The sequence below is a fragment of the Podarcis vaucheri genome (genome assembly GCF_965113315.1).
Source record: "Podarcis vaucheri genome assembly, chromosome: 9".
In the NCBI taxonomy this organism is placed as follows: domain Eukaryota; kingdom Metazoa; phylum Chordata; class Lepidosauria; order Squamata; family Lacertidae; genus Podarcis; species Podarcis vaucheri.
The window spans coordinates 39,743,766-39,760,685 of NC_138767.1; the positions used below are offsets into that span (position 1 = coordinate 39,743,766).

The 16,920-nt window shown below is 41.9% G+C and overlaps 1 long non-coding RNA gene across 1 annotated transcript in view; it reads left to right on the forward strand.

The window, feature by feature from the left end:
- Positions 1-16,449, forward strand: part of LOC309540721 — a 37,466-nt gene extending 21,017 nt beyond the window's left edge. The window contains exon 3 of the long non-coding RNA XR_014223428.1: positions 16,287-16,449. This is a non-coding gene — a long non-coding RNA (uncharacterized lncRNA). The remainder of the gene's footprint in view (positions 1-16,286) is intronic.
- Positions 16,450-16,920: the final 471 nt, after the last annotated feature.

A 16,920-nucleotide genomic window follows, 5' to 3' on the forward strand; every position in this document is an offset into this window, starting at 1 on the left:
TTATTGTTTTGTCTTTCACCCATTCACTTCTGCCTTTTGCCCCATACAGCCTTGGCATGTGGCCCTTGTAAGGTTGGCCACATTAAAATCTGGCCCTCAGCCTGAAAGAGGCTTCCCACCCCTGCCTTAGGTTGAAAACACCAGGCTAAACACCAAAGGTAAATTCAATAAAAGGTTGTAGCATGTCAAACTATGAAGCATCTGCCAGTGAAGACACCTGCCAGAATATTATATTTCCATTCCTTTATAGCATAAGCAGTAAACACCAACAATGCTTTACCAGCTAATCAGCTATTCATCTTCTGAACTTCGAATCTGTACCATAAGTTATTTTCTTAAGTTTAGGAATGTGTCTCAGGATTATGTAGACAAAAGCTGTAACCTTGTTTTATGACTCTGAAACTCTTAGCTAAAAACAAAGTGGGATTGGATCAAGCTTCCAATGAGATTAAGGCTATTTCATCTTTGCTTTGGATGCCTCCATTGGCATGTATTATTTACAAGAAATGGGGAGCAATAATAAGGTAGATTAACAAGCAGGCTGTTTACAGCAGGAGCCTTATGAGGTTCAAGAAAGCACAAGATGCCACAATAAGAATCCTTAAACAAGAGTGTGAAGGCTTCTGTGGCAAAAATAATAATCTATTTTTCATTAATATCTATGTCACTCCTACTCACCACTAGGGAATCAACACTTAGTTAAAGCAGGAAACAAACTTCCCTCTCACTGGCGACACTGCTAATGTCATAAAAAAGAAAACTATGAATCTCAACAATGTCAGTCTACAGTCCTAGAAATACAGTCCTATTGAACGCAGTGGGGCTAACTTCTGAATAAACTTAGGCTTGCACGGTTAATGCAGTAAAAGTTTGTAAAACAATTGAAATGATAAGGAGAGCAATTTAGTCACCCAAAAGCAGTTATTGAACACATACATCCCCCACAACAATCTTTCAGATAAGACTGTTCTGCAACCAGCATTTTCAAACATTGATTTAGCGTTATAGAATTTAGCTATGTACAGAGTGTATCAATTTATACATATTCTCTCTAGATAATGAAACCTTTACAGGAAACCCTTTTACATAACATAGAGTCCATAACAACCACTTAAAATGACACAATGCAATGCTCTGATGCAGTTGTGAACTCAATATCTGAAAGAAATCCATAGAAATCTGATCAGGCAAACACAACAGGGATTCAAAATGAAAAGCCAAGTATTTACAATTGTTGGAAAATTATTTGGCCCTTCTGTACTCCCAATGCTACCTACCAGTGAACCCTATTCCTATAAAAAATGTTATTTTCAAATTCTGTTACTGATTCTTAATGTGACAGTGCTGTGCAGCAAAGAACATTTCAGCTCTCTCTTGGATTCAGTACAGAAGATGGTGTAGCAGCACAAGCCAAGCTCAAGTTAGTGGAAATAGGGTGTTTAAGAGCTTATTGGCTGAAAGCTGTCCATAATGAACTTCTGTGCAAAGCTAGATATGCAGAAAGCCTTACAAGATTCCATCAAAATGGAATAATTTGCCAAAGAAGAAACAGTAAGAGAGTGGATTTGTCACTCATGTCATCATAAAATCCAGGATGCCGCAAATATCTAGCATGATGGGCATAATCACCTTCTGGTACTCATTTTACACAGAGGAACAAAAATACATGTATTCTCTGCTAAACGTCACTTAAAATTGAGGTTAGATAGCTCTGGATATATATGGGGTTATTTATCTCCCACATTGCAGGTGGTAATCAACTAATTTTTACTCAGAGTAAAATCAATGAACATGTCTATGTTAGGTCCATTAATTGCAGTAGGTCTACTCTGAATCAAACTTAGTTGAATACCATTCCATATTTCTGAGGAAAACAGAATACTTGGCTGATAGCAACCTGAGAAACCTTTGCTAAGAAATGCTACAATTTGTCAGTTACACACACATACACACACTTTCAATCTTCTGAGTGCTCAGGGTTCCAGCTTATGGGGCAACCCAAGCTGCCCCATTGCAGACATCCAAATGCACCAGTAGCATTGCAGAGGGCTAGCAAGGTGTGTGACTGTGGCAATAGTGTGAACATGCGCAAACCCACTGTCCTTGCTCACATTATATCATTTGCATCAAATTGTACATATGAAAAGGGCTTTAGTGTGCTCCCCCACCCCCACCCCCCACTCCACTGGCTAACAGTCCCCCTATCTGAGCTCACAGAAATGTTCCCAGGTGCCATTTCGGATCTCCAGGGTAGATTTTAGCATCATTTTAATTTCTGCTGCTGCAGTTCCCACCCCACCCCATTTTTCATCATGATTATGTTGTTGTTTTATTATTGGTTTTATTGCTCTGTTTTACTGTTCTCTGCTTTGAGAATCTCTTGATTGAAAAGTGGATTATAAATTTTCTAAATAAATAACGAGGAGAAAACATGCCATCTGCTCAGGAGATGTTGGGAATAACTGAAGAGGCTCTGTTAATTATAAAACACTAAAAAAAATCAGCTCTGGTCCTTTTGAAGCCTGCAATAAAACTGTTGACAAGATCACAGCCTAAAATTCTATTTAAGCACGAAACAAAGTTTGGAGTTCAGTTCTTTTATCATTTTGAATAGTAGGCACAAAAATGTACTGGAAGTATATATCTCCAGCAGATAATAAATTAAAGGATGGCAGGCGAATCTCCAGAGATGACTGAGATGTGAGCTGTGAATGAATAAGGCAAGGAACAGATCATTTGGATATGAAGAGGAGAAAAGGTGGAGCAACTCCATGAAGAATTTTGATAACCAGGAGAGCAGAGGAGAATTGGATTTAGGAACAGAAACAAAACGAGTCAAACTGGTTAAAGAAACAATTGGATACCAGTTTAAAATTAAGAGAGGAGAGTATACTGCAGGGCGGAGAACTACAAGAGGGGAAGTGATTTGTTGAGACAAGAATACAGTGCATGAAAGCAATCTTTGAGCATCAAATAGCCCAACATTTTTGATAGCGTCAATAACATTGTCCCACTATTCCATAGGGGACAATGGGTAAAGTTATGGGAAGAGGACCCGGTAACAAAGTGGTGGGAGATGCAGGACAGATTTTTAAAAGTACTTCTTCACGTAGCACATAGTAAAATGATGGAACTTGCTCCCACAGGAGGCAGCAATGGCCACTAACCTGGGTTGGATTTAAAAGAGGATTGGACAAATTCATGGAAGATAAGTCTATCAAAGGCTCCTAGACCTGACGGCTATGCTCTATCTCCATTACTGGAAGCACTTAGAATCATGGAATCATAGAATCATAGAGTTGGAAGAGACCACAAGGGCATCGAGTCCAACCCCCTGCCAAGCAGGAAACACCATCAGAGCACTCCTGACATATGGTTGTCAAGCCTCTGCTTAAAGACCTCCAAAGTAGGAGACTCCACCACACTCCTTGGCAGCAAATTCCACTGTCGAATAGCTCTTATTGTCAGGAAGTTCTTCCTAATGTTTAGGCGGAATCTTCTTTCTTGTAGTTTGGATCCATTGCTCCGTGTCCGCTTCTCTGGAGCAGCAGAAAACAACCTTTCTCCCTCCTCTATGTGACATCCTTTTATATATTTGAACATGGCTATCATATCGCCCCTTAACCTCCTCTTCTCCAGGTTAAACATGCCCAGCTCCCTTAGCCGTTCCTCATAAGGCATCATTTCCAGGCCTTTGACCATTTTGGTTGCCCTCCTCTGGACACGTTCCAGTTTGTCAGTGTCCTTCTTGAACTGTGGTGCCCAGAACTGGACACAGTACTCCAGGTGAGGTCTGACCAGAGCAGAATACAGTGGCACTATTACTTCCCTTGATCTAGATGCTATACTCCTATTGATGCAGCCCAGAATTGCATTGGCTTTTTTAGCTGCTGCGTCACACTGTTGGCTCATGTCAAGTTTGTGGTCAACCAAGACTCCTAGATCCTTTTCACATGTACTGCTCTCAAGCCAGGTGTCACCCATCTTGTATTTGTGCCTCTCATTTTTTTTGCCCAAGTGCAATACTTTACATTTCTCCCTGTTGAAATTCATCTTGTTTGTTTTTGCCCAGTTCTCTAATCTGTCAAGGTCGTTTTGAAGTGTGATCCTGTCCTCTGGGGTGTTAGCCACCCCTCCCAGTTTGGTGTCATCTGCAAATTTGATCAGGATGCCCTTGAGTCCATCATCCAAGTCGTTGATAAAGATGTTGAATAAGACCGGGCCCAAGACAGAACCCTGTGGCACCCCACTAGTCACTCTTCTCCAGGATGAAGAGGAACCATTGATGGGCACCCTTTGGGTTCGGTCAGTCAGCCAGTTACAAATCCACTGAGTGGTAGCATAGTCAAGACCGCATTTTACCAGCTTCTTTACAAGAATATCATGGGGCACCTTGTCGAATGCCTTGCTGAAATCAAGGTAGGCTACATCCACTGCGTTCCCTTCATCTACTAGGCTTGTAATTCTGTCAAAAAACGAGATCAGGTTAGTCTGACATGACTTATTTTTCAGAAATCCATGCTGACTATTGGTGATCACAGCATTCCTTTCTAGGTGCTCACAGACTGTTTGCTTAATGATCTGCTCCAGAATCTTCCCTGCTATTGATGTCAGACTGACTGGGCGGTAATTATTTGGGTCCTCTCTTTTCCCCTTTTTGAAAATAGGGACAACATTTGCCCTCCTCCAGTCTGCCGGGACTTCGCCTGTTCTCCAGGAATTCTCAAAGATGACTGCCAGTGGTTCTGAGATCACATCTGCCAGTTCTTTTAATACTCTTGGATGCAGTTCGTCTGGCCCTGGAGACTTGAATACATCTAAACTAGCCAAGTATTCTTGTACTATCTCCTTAGTTATTCTGGGCTGTGTTTCCTCTGCTGAATCATTTGCTCCAAATTCTTCAGGTCGGGCATTGTTTTCTTTATCAGAGAAGACTGAGGCAAAGAAGGCATTGAGGAGTTCAGCCCTTTCTGTGTCCCCTGTTTGCATTTCACCATCTTCTCCTCTGAGTGACCCCATTGTTTCTTTGTTCTTCCTTTTGCTACGAACATACCCATAAAAGCCTTTTTTGTTGCTTTTAACCTCTCTAGCAAGCCTGAGTTCATTCTGTGCTTTAGCTTTTCTGACTTTGTGTCTACACGTGCTGGCTATTTGTTTGAATTCCTCTTTGGTGGTTTCCCCCCTTTTCCATTTTTTGTACACATCCATTTTTAATCTTAACTCAGTTAAAAGTTCTTTAGATAGCCACCCTGGCTTCTTTAGGCACCTTCCATGTTTCCATCTCATTGGTATTGCCTGAAGTTGTGCTTTTACTATCTCCCTCTTAACAAACTCCCAGCCATCATGAACTCCCTTTCCCTTTAGTATTACTGTCCATGGGATCTCACTCAGCACTTCCCTAAGTTTTATGAAGTCGGCTTTCTTAAAGTCAAGAAATTGAGTCCTAGTATGCTTGGCTGCTCCTTTCCGCTGTATAGTAAACTTCAGAAGAGCATGATCACTCGCGCCTAATGATCCTTCCACTTCTCCTCCTTGGTGGTGACGGTGTGCTCTGTTGCTTCCAAGAAGAGCTCCAGCTCTCTAATTCTTTGGATCGTAGCTACACGTTCCTCCAGTTGCTGGACTTCGTCTTCTAAGAGGGCAATCAACATGCAATTGCTGCAGGTAAAGCTGCCTGCAACCTTTGGCAAGATGGCAAACATTGCGCAGGAACCGCAGGCGACTGCAGCTGTTCCCTCACCCTCCATCTTGAGAACCTGTCGTTGGGGGTGGCTACAGCGGTCCTCCATCATAAAAAGCGTGAAGACAGGACAAATAACTCCCCCCCAAAAAAACCTAGGTCTCCCCCAACAAACGTTTGAGACTAGCTCCCCTAAATCTAAAAGATGGATCAAACTGCGCGCACCGCTAGGCGCGCGCCACTGCCCTGCAAGCTCTGATAAGCTCCTCCCACAGCTAATCACCTGCCTCAACAGAAACCCTGCCCCCTCTGACCTTTGCACAGGGAGAGCAGCTAATCAGCCACAAAGAGACACACACAGAAACTTATGTTTCTGAACACCAGTTGCTGGTAACCACAGGAGAAGAGAGTGCCCATAGGCACCTGGGTGGTGACTGTAACAGCGGGATGCTAAAGTAGATGAGCCAATGGTCTGATGCAGCAGACTCCTCTGATGTTCTTGTGATGTGAATCAAATACATTTTGTGGACAATCTTTGAAAAGCAGCTGCAATTTTGTACAAAAAGGCTGCTGAAATCTTGTTTACTTCAGTGGGATTTAATCAGCCTACATGTGTGAAAGACTTCAACCAAAACACACCAACCCACCATGCCACCATGCCAGAGCTGCGTGAATACTTTCCCCCCGGCACAGAAATACTATTTTAGTCCTTCTGGTCCCATAGAATAGATAACAGATTTTTGATTTATTTATTTTTTACTTACTTGGATGTCAGGTTTAGGCATCAAGTTCATGTGAAACCAATCTTGTTAATCCAGAATTCAAATCCAAGCTTACATTCTACTTTGAAAGCCAGGTTCGGAGGGACTGAAGATAATATTAAACTGGAGGTGGGGAGCGGGGAGAGCCAGGCTGAAGCATGATTATAGCAAGCAGGAGTTTTGAAGTGCCACTGGTACACTTATGCGCTGTTGATAAGGATGAGGAAAATGTATGGAAGGCAATGGCCTCAGAGAAGCAAATAAGGGAAGTTCTTTCTCAGATGACCAACTAGGGAGAACATCTGGGAAGGCGTTCCCAACCAGAGTTAAGCCCTTGTTTCCCAAAGATCCTTTCCAAATGCTTATAAAAGAAATAATTTTAATGCTATACTGTGTTGGCTACAGTCAAGCAACAGTAGCACACATGCTCACAACAGTTTTTGTTTATTTCATAGTAGGACTTTTGGTCTCAAAACCAGGGGAGAATGTTTGTTAGTGACATCACAGGCACTGTCCAATAGAGACCAACAGATGTTCCTGAGACTCATACAATCACATTTCTCACAGCATTCATAATGGCATTCGTGAGAAAATTAGCATTTTCCAAGCAGCATGCTATTGCTTCTTTAGTGCTGAAGAAATGTGATAGTGTGCCAACCTAAGTGCTTCCTTAAGGGTCAAAATGGAAATACTTTGTAAGCTCGAGGGCGCAATTAATTTGTATGTTTCTATTTTGTAGTACATATATTTTCCATATATTTTTTTATGAGCATGGTGATGGGAACTAAACAATACTTGGCAGGGATGTTACGCTTGCTTTGCAATAGTCTTCCTGAAAAATCATTGTTCATAAATGAGAAAGCCACAGCCTTTGCATGGGGGGAAGCTTTCATCATATGAATTTACCCATCAATGAAATTGGGGAGGGACGGGACATTTACTTGTTTCATTCAAAGCACATAGTACTTTTGCCACTGCATTTTTAGAATCATCTCATATGAAGTCCATAGACATTTGCTTTTAATTGTACACAATGGGCGGGATTCAGCTAAGCTGTTGCACCACCAGAAGGCAACACAATGAGTCCTGCTAGTGCAATGGGGCATTCCAGAATCCTGTTCTCCAGTGGCCAGCCAGATGCATATGGGAAGCCCAAAAGCAGGGACTGAGCACAACAGCAGTCTCCCCATGTGTGATTCCTAGAAACTGACACTCAAAGGCATGGTGTTGGAGGTGCACAGAGCCTCCTGCCCTCTCTGCATGTTCATTTGATCAATGCATAAAGGGAACTGTGTGTTACCCCCCTTGCGTGTTGTGTGCTGCATTCTCTGTGTGTTTTGTATACATGCACCAAGGTAAACTGGACCATAGTTTGAGTGGAGGGGTGTCCAGCCGCTTGACTGACATGCTGCTAGATAAAAGCAACCCCCCCAAAAAAAAAAAATTCAAACCTCCTTTAACTTAAGACTTGGAATCTTGCCCAGCCATTACATGGTGGGAAGCCCAACCCCGTGACAAATGAATGGGTCAAAGCTACAAATAAGGAATGGGGGCTCGTGTCCTTAAAATTTCTATGTGCCACATAGAAACTTCAGTTCTGATCTACCACCTCCTTGCTAAACTTAATGCAGACATAACCATTCATATACAAATTAAATTCAATTCATGCTCATTTTATACCTATATAGGGTCCTGCAGCACCTCAAAGAAGATTATCAGATTTCTTCTAGCACGAGTTTTCAAGGACTAGAGTCTGTCCTCAGATGCAGCTTGGAAGCAATAGTGTTGCAGATAAATGTGTGATATATGACTTCAAAGGCTGAATATTATATATGGAGTGGGGGGGGGGCATGCCTGTTTTTTTAAAGTTATGAAAACGTACTTTCTCATATCATGAGCAACCAGTACTAAGAGGAGATCATTTCCTGATAATGGAGCAAGCCAGCAGCCTTCAAGCAGCTACCCAGTGTACTATTCATCATATTCCAATGGGCAATACAAATTTGTCATCACTATATTGACAGCTAATGGGATGCTTATTGGCACCGATGCAATATGGCACCCAGCATGAAAGGGTGGGAAGTGTTTCATGGAAGGTGCTGAGAAGTATTCTCAGAATAGCTGTATGTAAATGCCAGAATGTGGTGTCAGGTGAAAACTCGCTTTAAGTTAACATTAGTTTCATTGGGACTTTAAGAACTGGCGTGCTTGCTCTTCAGTCATACAACTTGCAAAGTGCACATTGATCGGTCTGTTTCTGGTCCATGTTACTATCATTTTAAATAGCCTTTATACTAGTGTCTGTTCCCCCCAATCTTCTATTATATTTGTCCCTTTGTGTTTCTGCTGGTGCAAAACGTTTAGCTGCTACAGTGGTTACAGACTCTTCAGGTTACAGACTCCACTAACCCAGAAATAGTACCTCGGGTTAAGAACTTTGCTTCAGGATGAGAACAGAAATTGTGTGGCAGCGGCACGGCAGCAGCAGGAGGCCCCATTAGCTAAAGTGGTGCTTCAGGTTAAGAACTGTTTCAGGTTAAGAACGGACCTCCGGAACAAATTAAGTTCTTAACCCGAGGTACCACTGTACTTCTATAAATACTTTGTATTGTTAATATTGCTTTATTGGTTTATCAGATTTAACATGCCATGAGCCATCTAGAGAGCACCAGGTGGACAGATGGTATAGAACAGGCTTCCTCAACCTCGGCCCTCCAGGTGTTTTTGGCCTACAACTCCCATGATCCCTAGCTAGCAGGACCAGTGGTCAGGGATGATGGGAATTGTAGTCTCAAAACATCTGGAGGGCTGAGGTTGAGGAAGCCTGGTATAGAACTAACAGAACAGATAAATATATTCCATGTGTGCTCACCCATAAATATGTTTGGTCTCATTTCTATGTTATTCTTTTTGGGCAGGGGGAATAGATCCACCCAAATATTCACACCTAAATGTATCATCTCTCAAAATATGCATTTCCAACAGTTGTTTTATACTTATGTCGGCTGACAAGTGCATTGGGACATTTGGGGATCATTATTACTAAATTTCAACTGGTGCATTAGTTTGAGAGGTATGGATGAAATAAGTTCATATCTGCAAGTGTCAAGTTCCTCAAGAATCCCTAGGTGTAAGCCCAAGACAATGGATTTTGACCACATATGAGACCTCTGTGTTGATTGATGACATACAAAGAATCATTCAGTCCATCAGGAGGAAAAGGCAAAATGTAACTTCTTTTGCCAGCCTTCTTCGCCAGTTTGCAGCAGCCGGGTTGCATTAACTGGAGTGGTCATGCCAAGCTTGTTTTCTTTAGCAATGCTGCCACCTCCTGGAAGATGCCATCTTTAACTTCCTCTTCCTCAATAAAAATACAATCAAATCAACGTGTTTATAATAAATATTCTAGGGTTTCTGATGGTTTGTGGGTTATGTTACACTCCCGTTTTAAAAGGCACAACTTGTGTGCATTTGTGTTGTTTCTTTTCTGCTATTCCTGCCCTGATAACCCTACACTGTATTTGAAGTTTATGGTCTATAGGTCAAATAAACTGAAATTGAAGACAATATTTTTGCTATGCTGTTTCTGTCTGCTTTTGCTATTATTTTGATAGCAAAATAACTCCTTTAAATAACTCCTTGACTGCAGTTTTATTATATATATATATATATATATATATATATATATATATATATGCTTTTGCATTGGGTTGCGTCCAATGATGTGCTGCTAAGTTATTTGTTTTGTTTATAAAATTTATATCCCAGCCTTCCTCCCAAAGGATTCTAGGGTGGGAAACAATAAAAACATATTTTGACAATCTTAAAACACTGAAGTCCCTTAGCAATCTATTCTTGTTCCACTGAGAAAATGTTCAGCACCAGCAGGACACTGTTGCGGAAGGTCGCGCATAAGCAGCTTGCTTGTAACTTCGTTGCACCATCTGTCGTGCAACAAGTTTCCCCTAATGCAAACTGTTGCATTGGATTCCATTGTTACATAACATGGAAACATTGCACTAGTGGACCAAGAATGTTAGATATACTACTCCCTGTCTTTTTACATCGCTCTCGTTGACCACCTAGTGTGGAAAGGCAGGGTATAACTGTAAATAGTTAAGAAGTAACCACAAACATATGACTAAATTATTTTATACCAAGCACTTCCTCTCTTCCTAAATTGCCAGTGTGTCACTCACTTTTCTCTGTGGTGGTGGAAATGTGTGGGTGAGCCTGCTGTGTGCCATCTGTGTGAAAGGGCTTTGCTAAGGACAACAAAACTCAGATGCCTGCATTTCATTTCGAGTTCAGAGTATTCTTTATTGGGGCTGAATTCTTTATACAGCTGCCACACATTCAAAGATGCTGGCTGTGGTCCACAGCATTGCAGTAACACCTAGATTTCTCTTTAACTATCTCTCTTAGAATTCCCCCCTTAGAATCCTAAGATAGCTCTTTGAATTCCCACACTTTCAAAATGCAATTAGGGCAGCTTACCCTAACCTTGTGCCCTCCAGATGTTTTTGACAGCAAGTGCCATCCATCAGACCATTTCAGGGATGGTGCAAGAGGTTTTCAGAGGAGGAAAGGGAAGCAAATTGTGTACATGCACCAGGTGGTATTTCTATTGAAGGAGTGTGGATTTTTGATGAGTTATGGCAGCTTCCCCCCCCCAGTTGTGGCCCCCTGCAGCCACAATAATAGTGTGAATATGTGGCGCCACTGGTCTTTAATGTCGGGAAAGAATTGTAGCTAGAGATGGGGGACAGGGAATTTGGCTCTGTCCACAGTTAAAGGTGAACAGTACAAGAACTGAAATGGATCCATTCTTCAAAGTGTGCACTTCTCTGAATTTTGTGATGCAGTTGTCCAGCCAACCAATTTTACAAAAATTGATATATAAGGGGGAAACTAAAATTGCATTCAAAATGCATTGTTTTCTGGAAACCTCCTTGCAAAAATGTGTATATCAGTGAAAACTACATACAAAAAATGTATTTTTGCAAGAGAAATGTGCTGAGGATTTTTCATGATTTTTTAAATTATATGCAACATGCTGCAGAAATGTGGCAAACCAATTTTAGGACTGAAAAAATGAGAAACTTAAGAGAACTAAAACTGAGCTATGGCTAGGGGTAGATGGATCTGTCAATCGTAGAACAGCTGCTTTGCATGCAGGAAATCCCAGTTTGAATCCCTGGTGTCTGCAGGTGACTCAGTACATATATTGTGTTCATGCGCTTGAGCATCCATGCGCTGACAATCTTCTTTCCTTCTCAGCCAAACTAAGGGCCAACCAACCTGCTACTTTGTGCACTCTGAGGGCAGTGACATATTGCACAATGGACAGAACTGAGAAGTGGACGAGGCCAAACCAGTCACAGGGCCTCAAGGCCAAGCCTCTGATGTCAAGAGGCTAGTTCAAGACATAAAATTGATATTTCAGTCCAACCCCTTCCAGCAACCACTCCCCCCCTTAAGGCTTGTCAGTGGAAACAGGGGTTCCTAATTTTGTAAGCCTACTTATTACATTCCGAAACCAAGTTTTTTTCTCCAAGGAGCACAGGATAGCAAATGACGGAGTAGCAAAGCAGAGCACTTTAAACAAATGCAGGATTTGAAGAGACCAGGGGACTCATATCCTACATTCCCAAGCAAAATTTCTTTTGTATTCACTTGTAAATTTCACCTTGCACCTCTGTTGCTTCTAAAAATGCAGCGACTGGTCCTCAAAACAGTCTCCAACTATTTCGGAGTGTATTCAAGTGAATGTATTCATCCCTGCAACTGAATCTTGCTTCCCACTGGTTGTGGGAGACCTTGGCATTTGCTTGCAGTGGTGCTGGGGCCTGTATTGTGAGGCCTTATGATCCCTAGAGCTCTCCTTAGAGACATCACTTCCTTTCATATGTCTGGAGAAATCCAAGGGTGGCAGGACATCTTGGAGCGTGTAAAAACAATCCCTTGGGGTTCACCCCAGCTTCCCTAGGAGCCTATGAGCATAAATCAGTCCAGGAGAGAACCCATAAAACTCCATGTTAAACTCCTGCTTCAAACCCTCACAGAGCTACATTTCCCAACCATTTTAGCAAACTACAGTTCCCAGGATTCTTGGCGAGGATGTGCTTTAAATATACAGTGCATCCACAGCCTTAATTTAAATACAGCTGCTATTTCATCACCTTTGTCTTACCTTAAGAACCTTACATTTTCAGTATGACATTTTCCTGTGTTTTTATTGTTTCCTGTTTTTATCTTTAAACCGCCTTCAGTCCTGTCAGGCAAAAACGGGGTATAAATACATTTTATTATTAATAATAATATGATATGTTTTTGAATATATATTCATAATTATATGGAATAACTTCCCAAGCTTACACGTACACTATCTATCCTAGTCCAACAGATTTTGGGGGAGGGGGGAGTGGAAATACCTTTTAAAATAATCACTGCAAACTCGCTTGTCTCTCCAACCATCCGGCATCACATCAAGGACCCTGACTAGACCTCAAAGCTTTAAATGCAAATATAAATGCCAACCTCTCTGTAGTGTTAGGATCACAAAAGTTGAATATTCAGCCACTTGCAAAAGTTTCCGTAATATGCTGGGTAAAGTATTATTTGGGAGATAATAATCTCAGAACCTATACAGGATTATTTCCCCCAATTCCACCTAAAACTTCTATTTCACTTGTCATGAAATAAGAATTTCTCTCTAACGCATTTCCCTCCCCTCTCTTCCTCCCCCGCCCCGTGTGTTGCTACAGCGCACTCTGTCTGGTTCTCAGCTTGGACTTCAAATACTAATCCGATCTCCTGGGAGGCTTTCCGGGTGATTGACAGGGAAGCTCTTAATAGCTTCTGCTGTTATGGCAAGGGAAAAAGGAAGCAGCTTGAGTAACTTGAAAAGATGAGGTACAGGTATTTGAGGAGGTCTAAAGGGAGAGTCGTTTGATAAGCTCTGAAGGAAGAAGTGTTTCAGAATTTTTAAGGGGCATGATGAAATGGATGAACATCAAAGAGATGGCTGGGTTGAGCTTCCCACTTGCTACTCACAGTGTGGGAAGGGGGAGAATAGTATATTCAGCACACAGGGAGAGTTCTAGGTGAATGTATCTATTGTGAATCATTTTCATAAGTGCTGTCATAAAGGGGGGAAAAGGATCTTCCTGATGTCTCATGAATCACAGCCTCTTATCTACAGAAAGGATATTACTGTTCCGAATACACATGATTTGCACTAACAGCAATGAGAGTTCATCTGTGCAAACAAAATAACAAAATATATAGTAATAGGAACTTGCCCTTCATGCTAAGGTCCCTGGATGAGTTACAATATTAAAACACAATATCAAATAATTGATCCAAGTGATCCAACTATGGATACAGTTTGGACTAGAGAGCCCATGAGTAATGTAGGGGCTACTCAGGGATCCCCCCCCCCGAACCTAATCAGTGCTTTTTCCCCCTAGAAAAATAGATGGCGGTGATGGTGATGTTGCTCATTGGGGGGGGGGGCTTCACATATACTAAGCCACCAGTCCGTTTAAGGAAAGCCTGTGTCATCCCACAAGGCAGATGAAAGGTGATGGCTGGGAGTCCAGGGCCAAACTAAAAGTGATTCAGGAATTGCATGGATGCGTTTCCCAATGTCTTTTTTCTTCTGCTGAAAGTAACCATAGGAAGGGTGATTTCAGTTGGGGCTGTGGTGAAGACAAAGGAGGCCACACCCTTTCTTCCTGCTCTACAGTTCCAATCCCAAATGCGTTCCGCTAAAGTTGTTAGCCATGCAGAGGAAACATCAGGACAGAATATACAAATAAGAGCAGCTTCAGGAGGAGTGAGCTGTACGTATCAGGATCATGGCCCAGATATTAAAGGGTTGGATTTCCTTCCCCCAGCACCATAGCACCGTTCAGACTAGGGGAGGAGGTTCAGGGTTGATTTTAGAAAAATTAAAAAACAGCAGAGAAGGCATCCATGCATCTCCCAGGTCATGCTTCCATTGAGCTCATGAGCGTGATAAAATGTGAACACATTGCATTTTAGCTACTCAGTTTCACCAGCTTTCAAAGAAAAAGAAAGAAAGAAGGGCAGCTCCTTAGGTTTTTTCTGACACAAAACCAGCCCAAGCTGTCTATGGAATGGGGCCAAATGCTAAACTAAATATGATGCTAGCTATTAGCAACTATTTGAACACCTTCAAAACTTTTAAAGAGGCCATCTGTGCCGTAGAGCATTGCCATGCCAGCTAACACACTTCAGCAAATCGGTTAACAGTGGAAGTTACAGTGACATTTCAAATCTCGTCATGCACTTTGACCATGAATTACCTTCCTGAATGAGTGGGATTGCATTAGAGATGCCAATAGGATGGAGCCAAAACTAACAAGATCTTTGAAGGTCTCAAACGGAGCATTTCCTGCAAAGTCTAGTATCTCCCAGACTTGCGGCCTGGCACACTCACTTACACCATCAGCTCTGATTAACAGATTGTGAGATTTGCAATTTCCTAGGAAAATTATTGTGTCACAACCTACTCTGGGTCCCCCCCCCCCCGTGTGTGTGTGTGTGTGTGTGTGTGTGTGTGATCAGGCTGCTCACTTCTCATACCAGCTGCTCCACCCACCTGTTGCCTTGCATATAATATTTTCCCCCATCGTCAGATAAAGTTCTGTAGTGTATTTAAGCTATATATACTTTGAATGCAACATTGTGGCAAATACCTGGCTGCAAAAAAAAATGCCAAGGTCCCATGAGGAGAAGTTGCCAGAAGATGTTTGGGAATATGAAATCTTGGAGGGACCAGTTCTGTTCATCTGTTACATGTACAACTCTGCTTTTAAAGAATAAACAATAAAAGAAAGCCTTAGCAGGCTTATATGTTGAAAGGACAATGGGGAGGAGCAACTTAATAAAAACATAAGAAAAGCCTGATGGACTGAGCCAATAGTCCATCTAGCTGTCTTAGTGAAGCCTTAGCTTGCATAACAATAATAACTAGACATAGAATATACCTTAGAAATATGTGTAATCTGTTTCTCTTGAAACACTCACAGAACACATCACACTGCTCTGCTCTTTCCGCCACATTATTGCTAATGCAGGTGACCTTTCTCCAACCTTCTCCTTCCGTGTTCTGCAATTGAACAGGCCTCCACATCGTAGGATGCTAGGAAGGACAAGAACTAACTGCTAAGAAGAAAAGAACTAACGAGGCAGAATGTAAATTCTTGCCTCTTTGTCTACTTTCAGGGTGCTTGAACCTTACCTGCAAGCAAATCTTCAACTAAGGTCATGCATTTGTTACACCTTGGTTATTTACTTCTTTGACTGCCTTGTGGGATATCTTTGGGAGAGGAAAAGGCTAAGGAGTAAACCCTACACAAATCCAGAGTGGAGTCCCTAAGATGGTTGGGTGGTGTCCTGTGTTTCTTCTTCTGGCAACTGCTGCAGCCAAACTGGTACCAAACGTATTGCTCTGCTTTCCTTTGGACCACATCAGCCAGGCTGAGAGGGCGGTATTGTTGTCTGGGCAGCCCAGGACCTCCATATACACTGCCCAGGCTTGTGCCCAGGTGAGGTCACCTTGGTACTGATAACGCAGCAGTTTGACTTCAACCCTGGAGGTGCACTCCATTGTTTTTCGAGACAAATGGATGCCAACAATATTATTGCTTCCAAACATGAACTCAAAATATCCAATATGAACAAGTATACACATCAAGAAAGGAGGGGGGATTTCAAGACACAATGAGTAATCTTTAACAGCTACCATATATCAAATATAACATAATGTTAAATGTAACAGGCAACTAATATAGATTTTTCTTTTATTTATTTAGACTGTTCCTTCCTTCCACTATCATGGAACAACATCTTTGTCCTGCCCAGGAGAAGGAAGATTAACTCCAGCTGCAGTTTCTATCATATTGTTTTAGATCTCCTCAGAGGACAATAACCCAGCTCCTGGCTGTACGTTTCCAGGGATGCCATAAATAAATAACTTCCTTGATAACCACACACCCAACATCTGCAATGATATATTGGTCTTTAAAAGTTCATGCCATGAGATACTGCTGTGTAATCACTTTAAAATGGTTTCCTAACAGTACAATACCAAGTGAATACTTTCATCCCTGTTTTCAGGAACAGGGTTACAGAGATTTCTTTCCCCTATGCATTTGTGTAATTACTCACTTCTGATAGCAGAATTCTAAAATAAGATTTACCATAGATTTTAGAAGGGAGGGGCTCATTTTAAAAAAATAAATACCGATATTTGTAACTCTATTATAAAAGTGAGGCACCCAGTTCCAAAGAAGAGATGAAAACACTTTCTATCTGTGCCACAGCGGTGCAGACAACCAGTGCTATTTGTGGAAGGAATGTGTGTGCCAGGGTCCTGGGAAGGAGACGTCATTAGGTTGTATCCAATGATGACACAGGAGGAAGTGCCGCTGATCACACAAACCACAG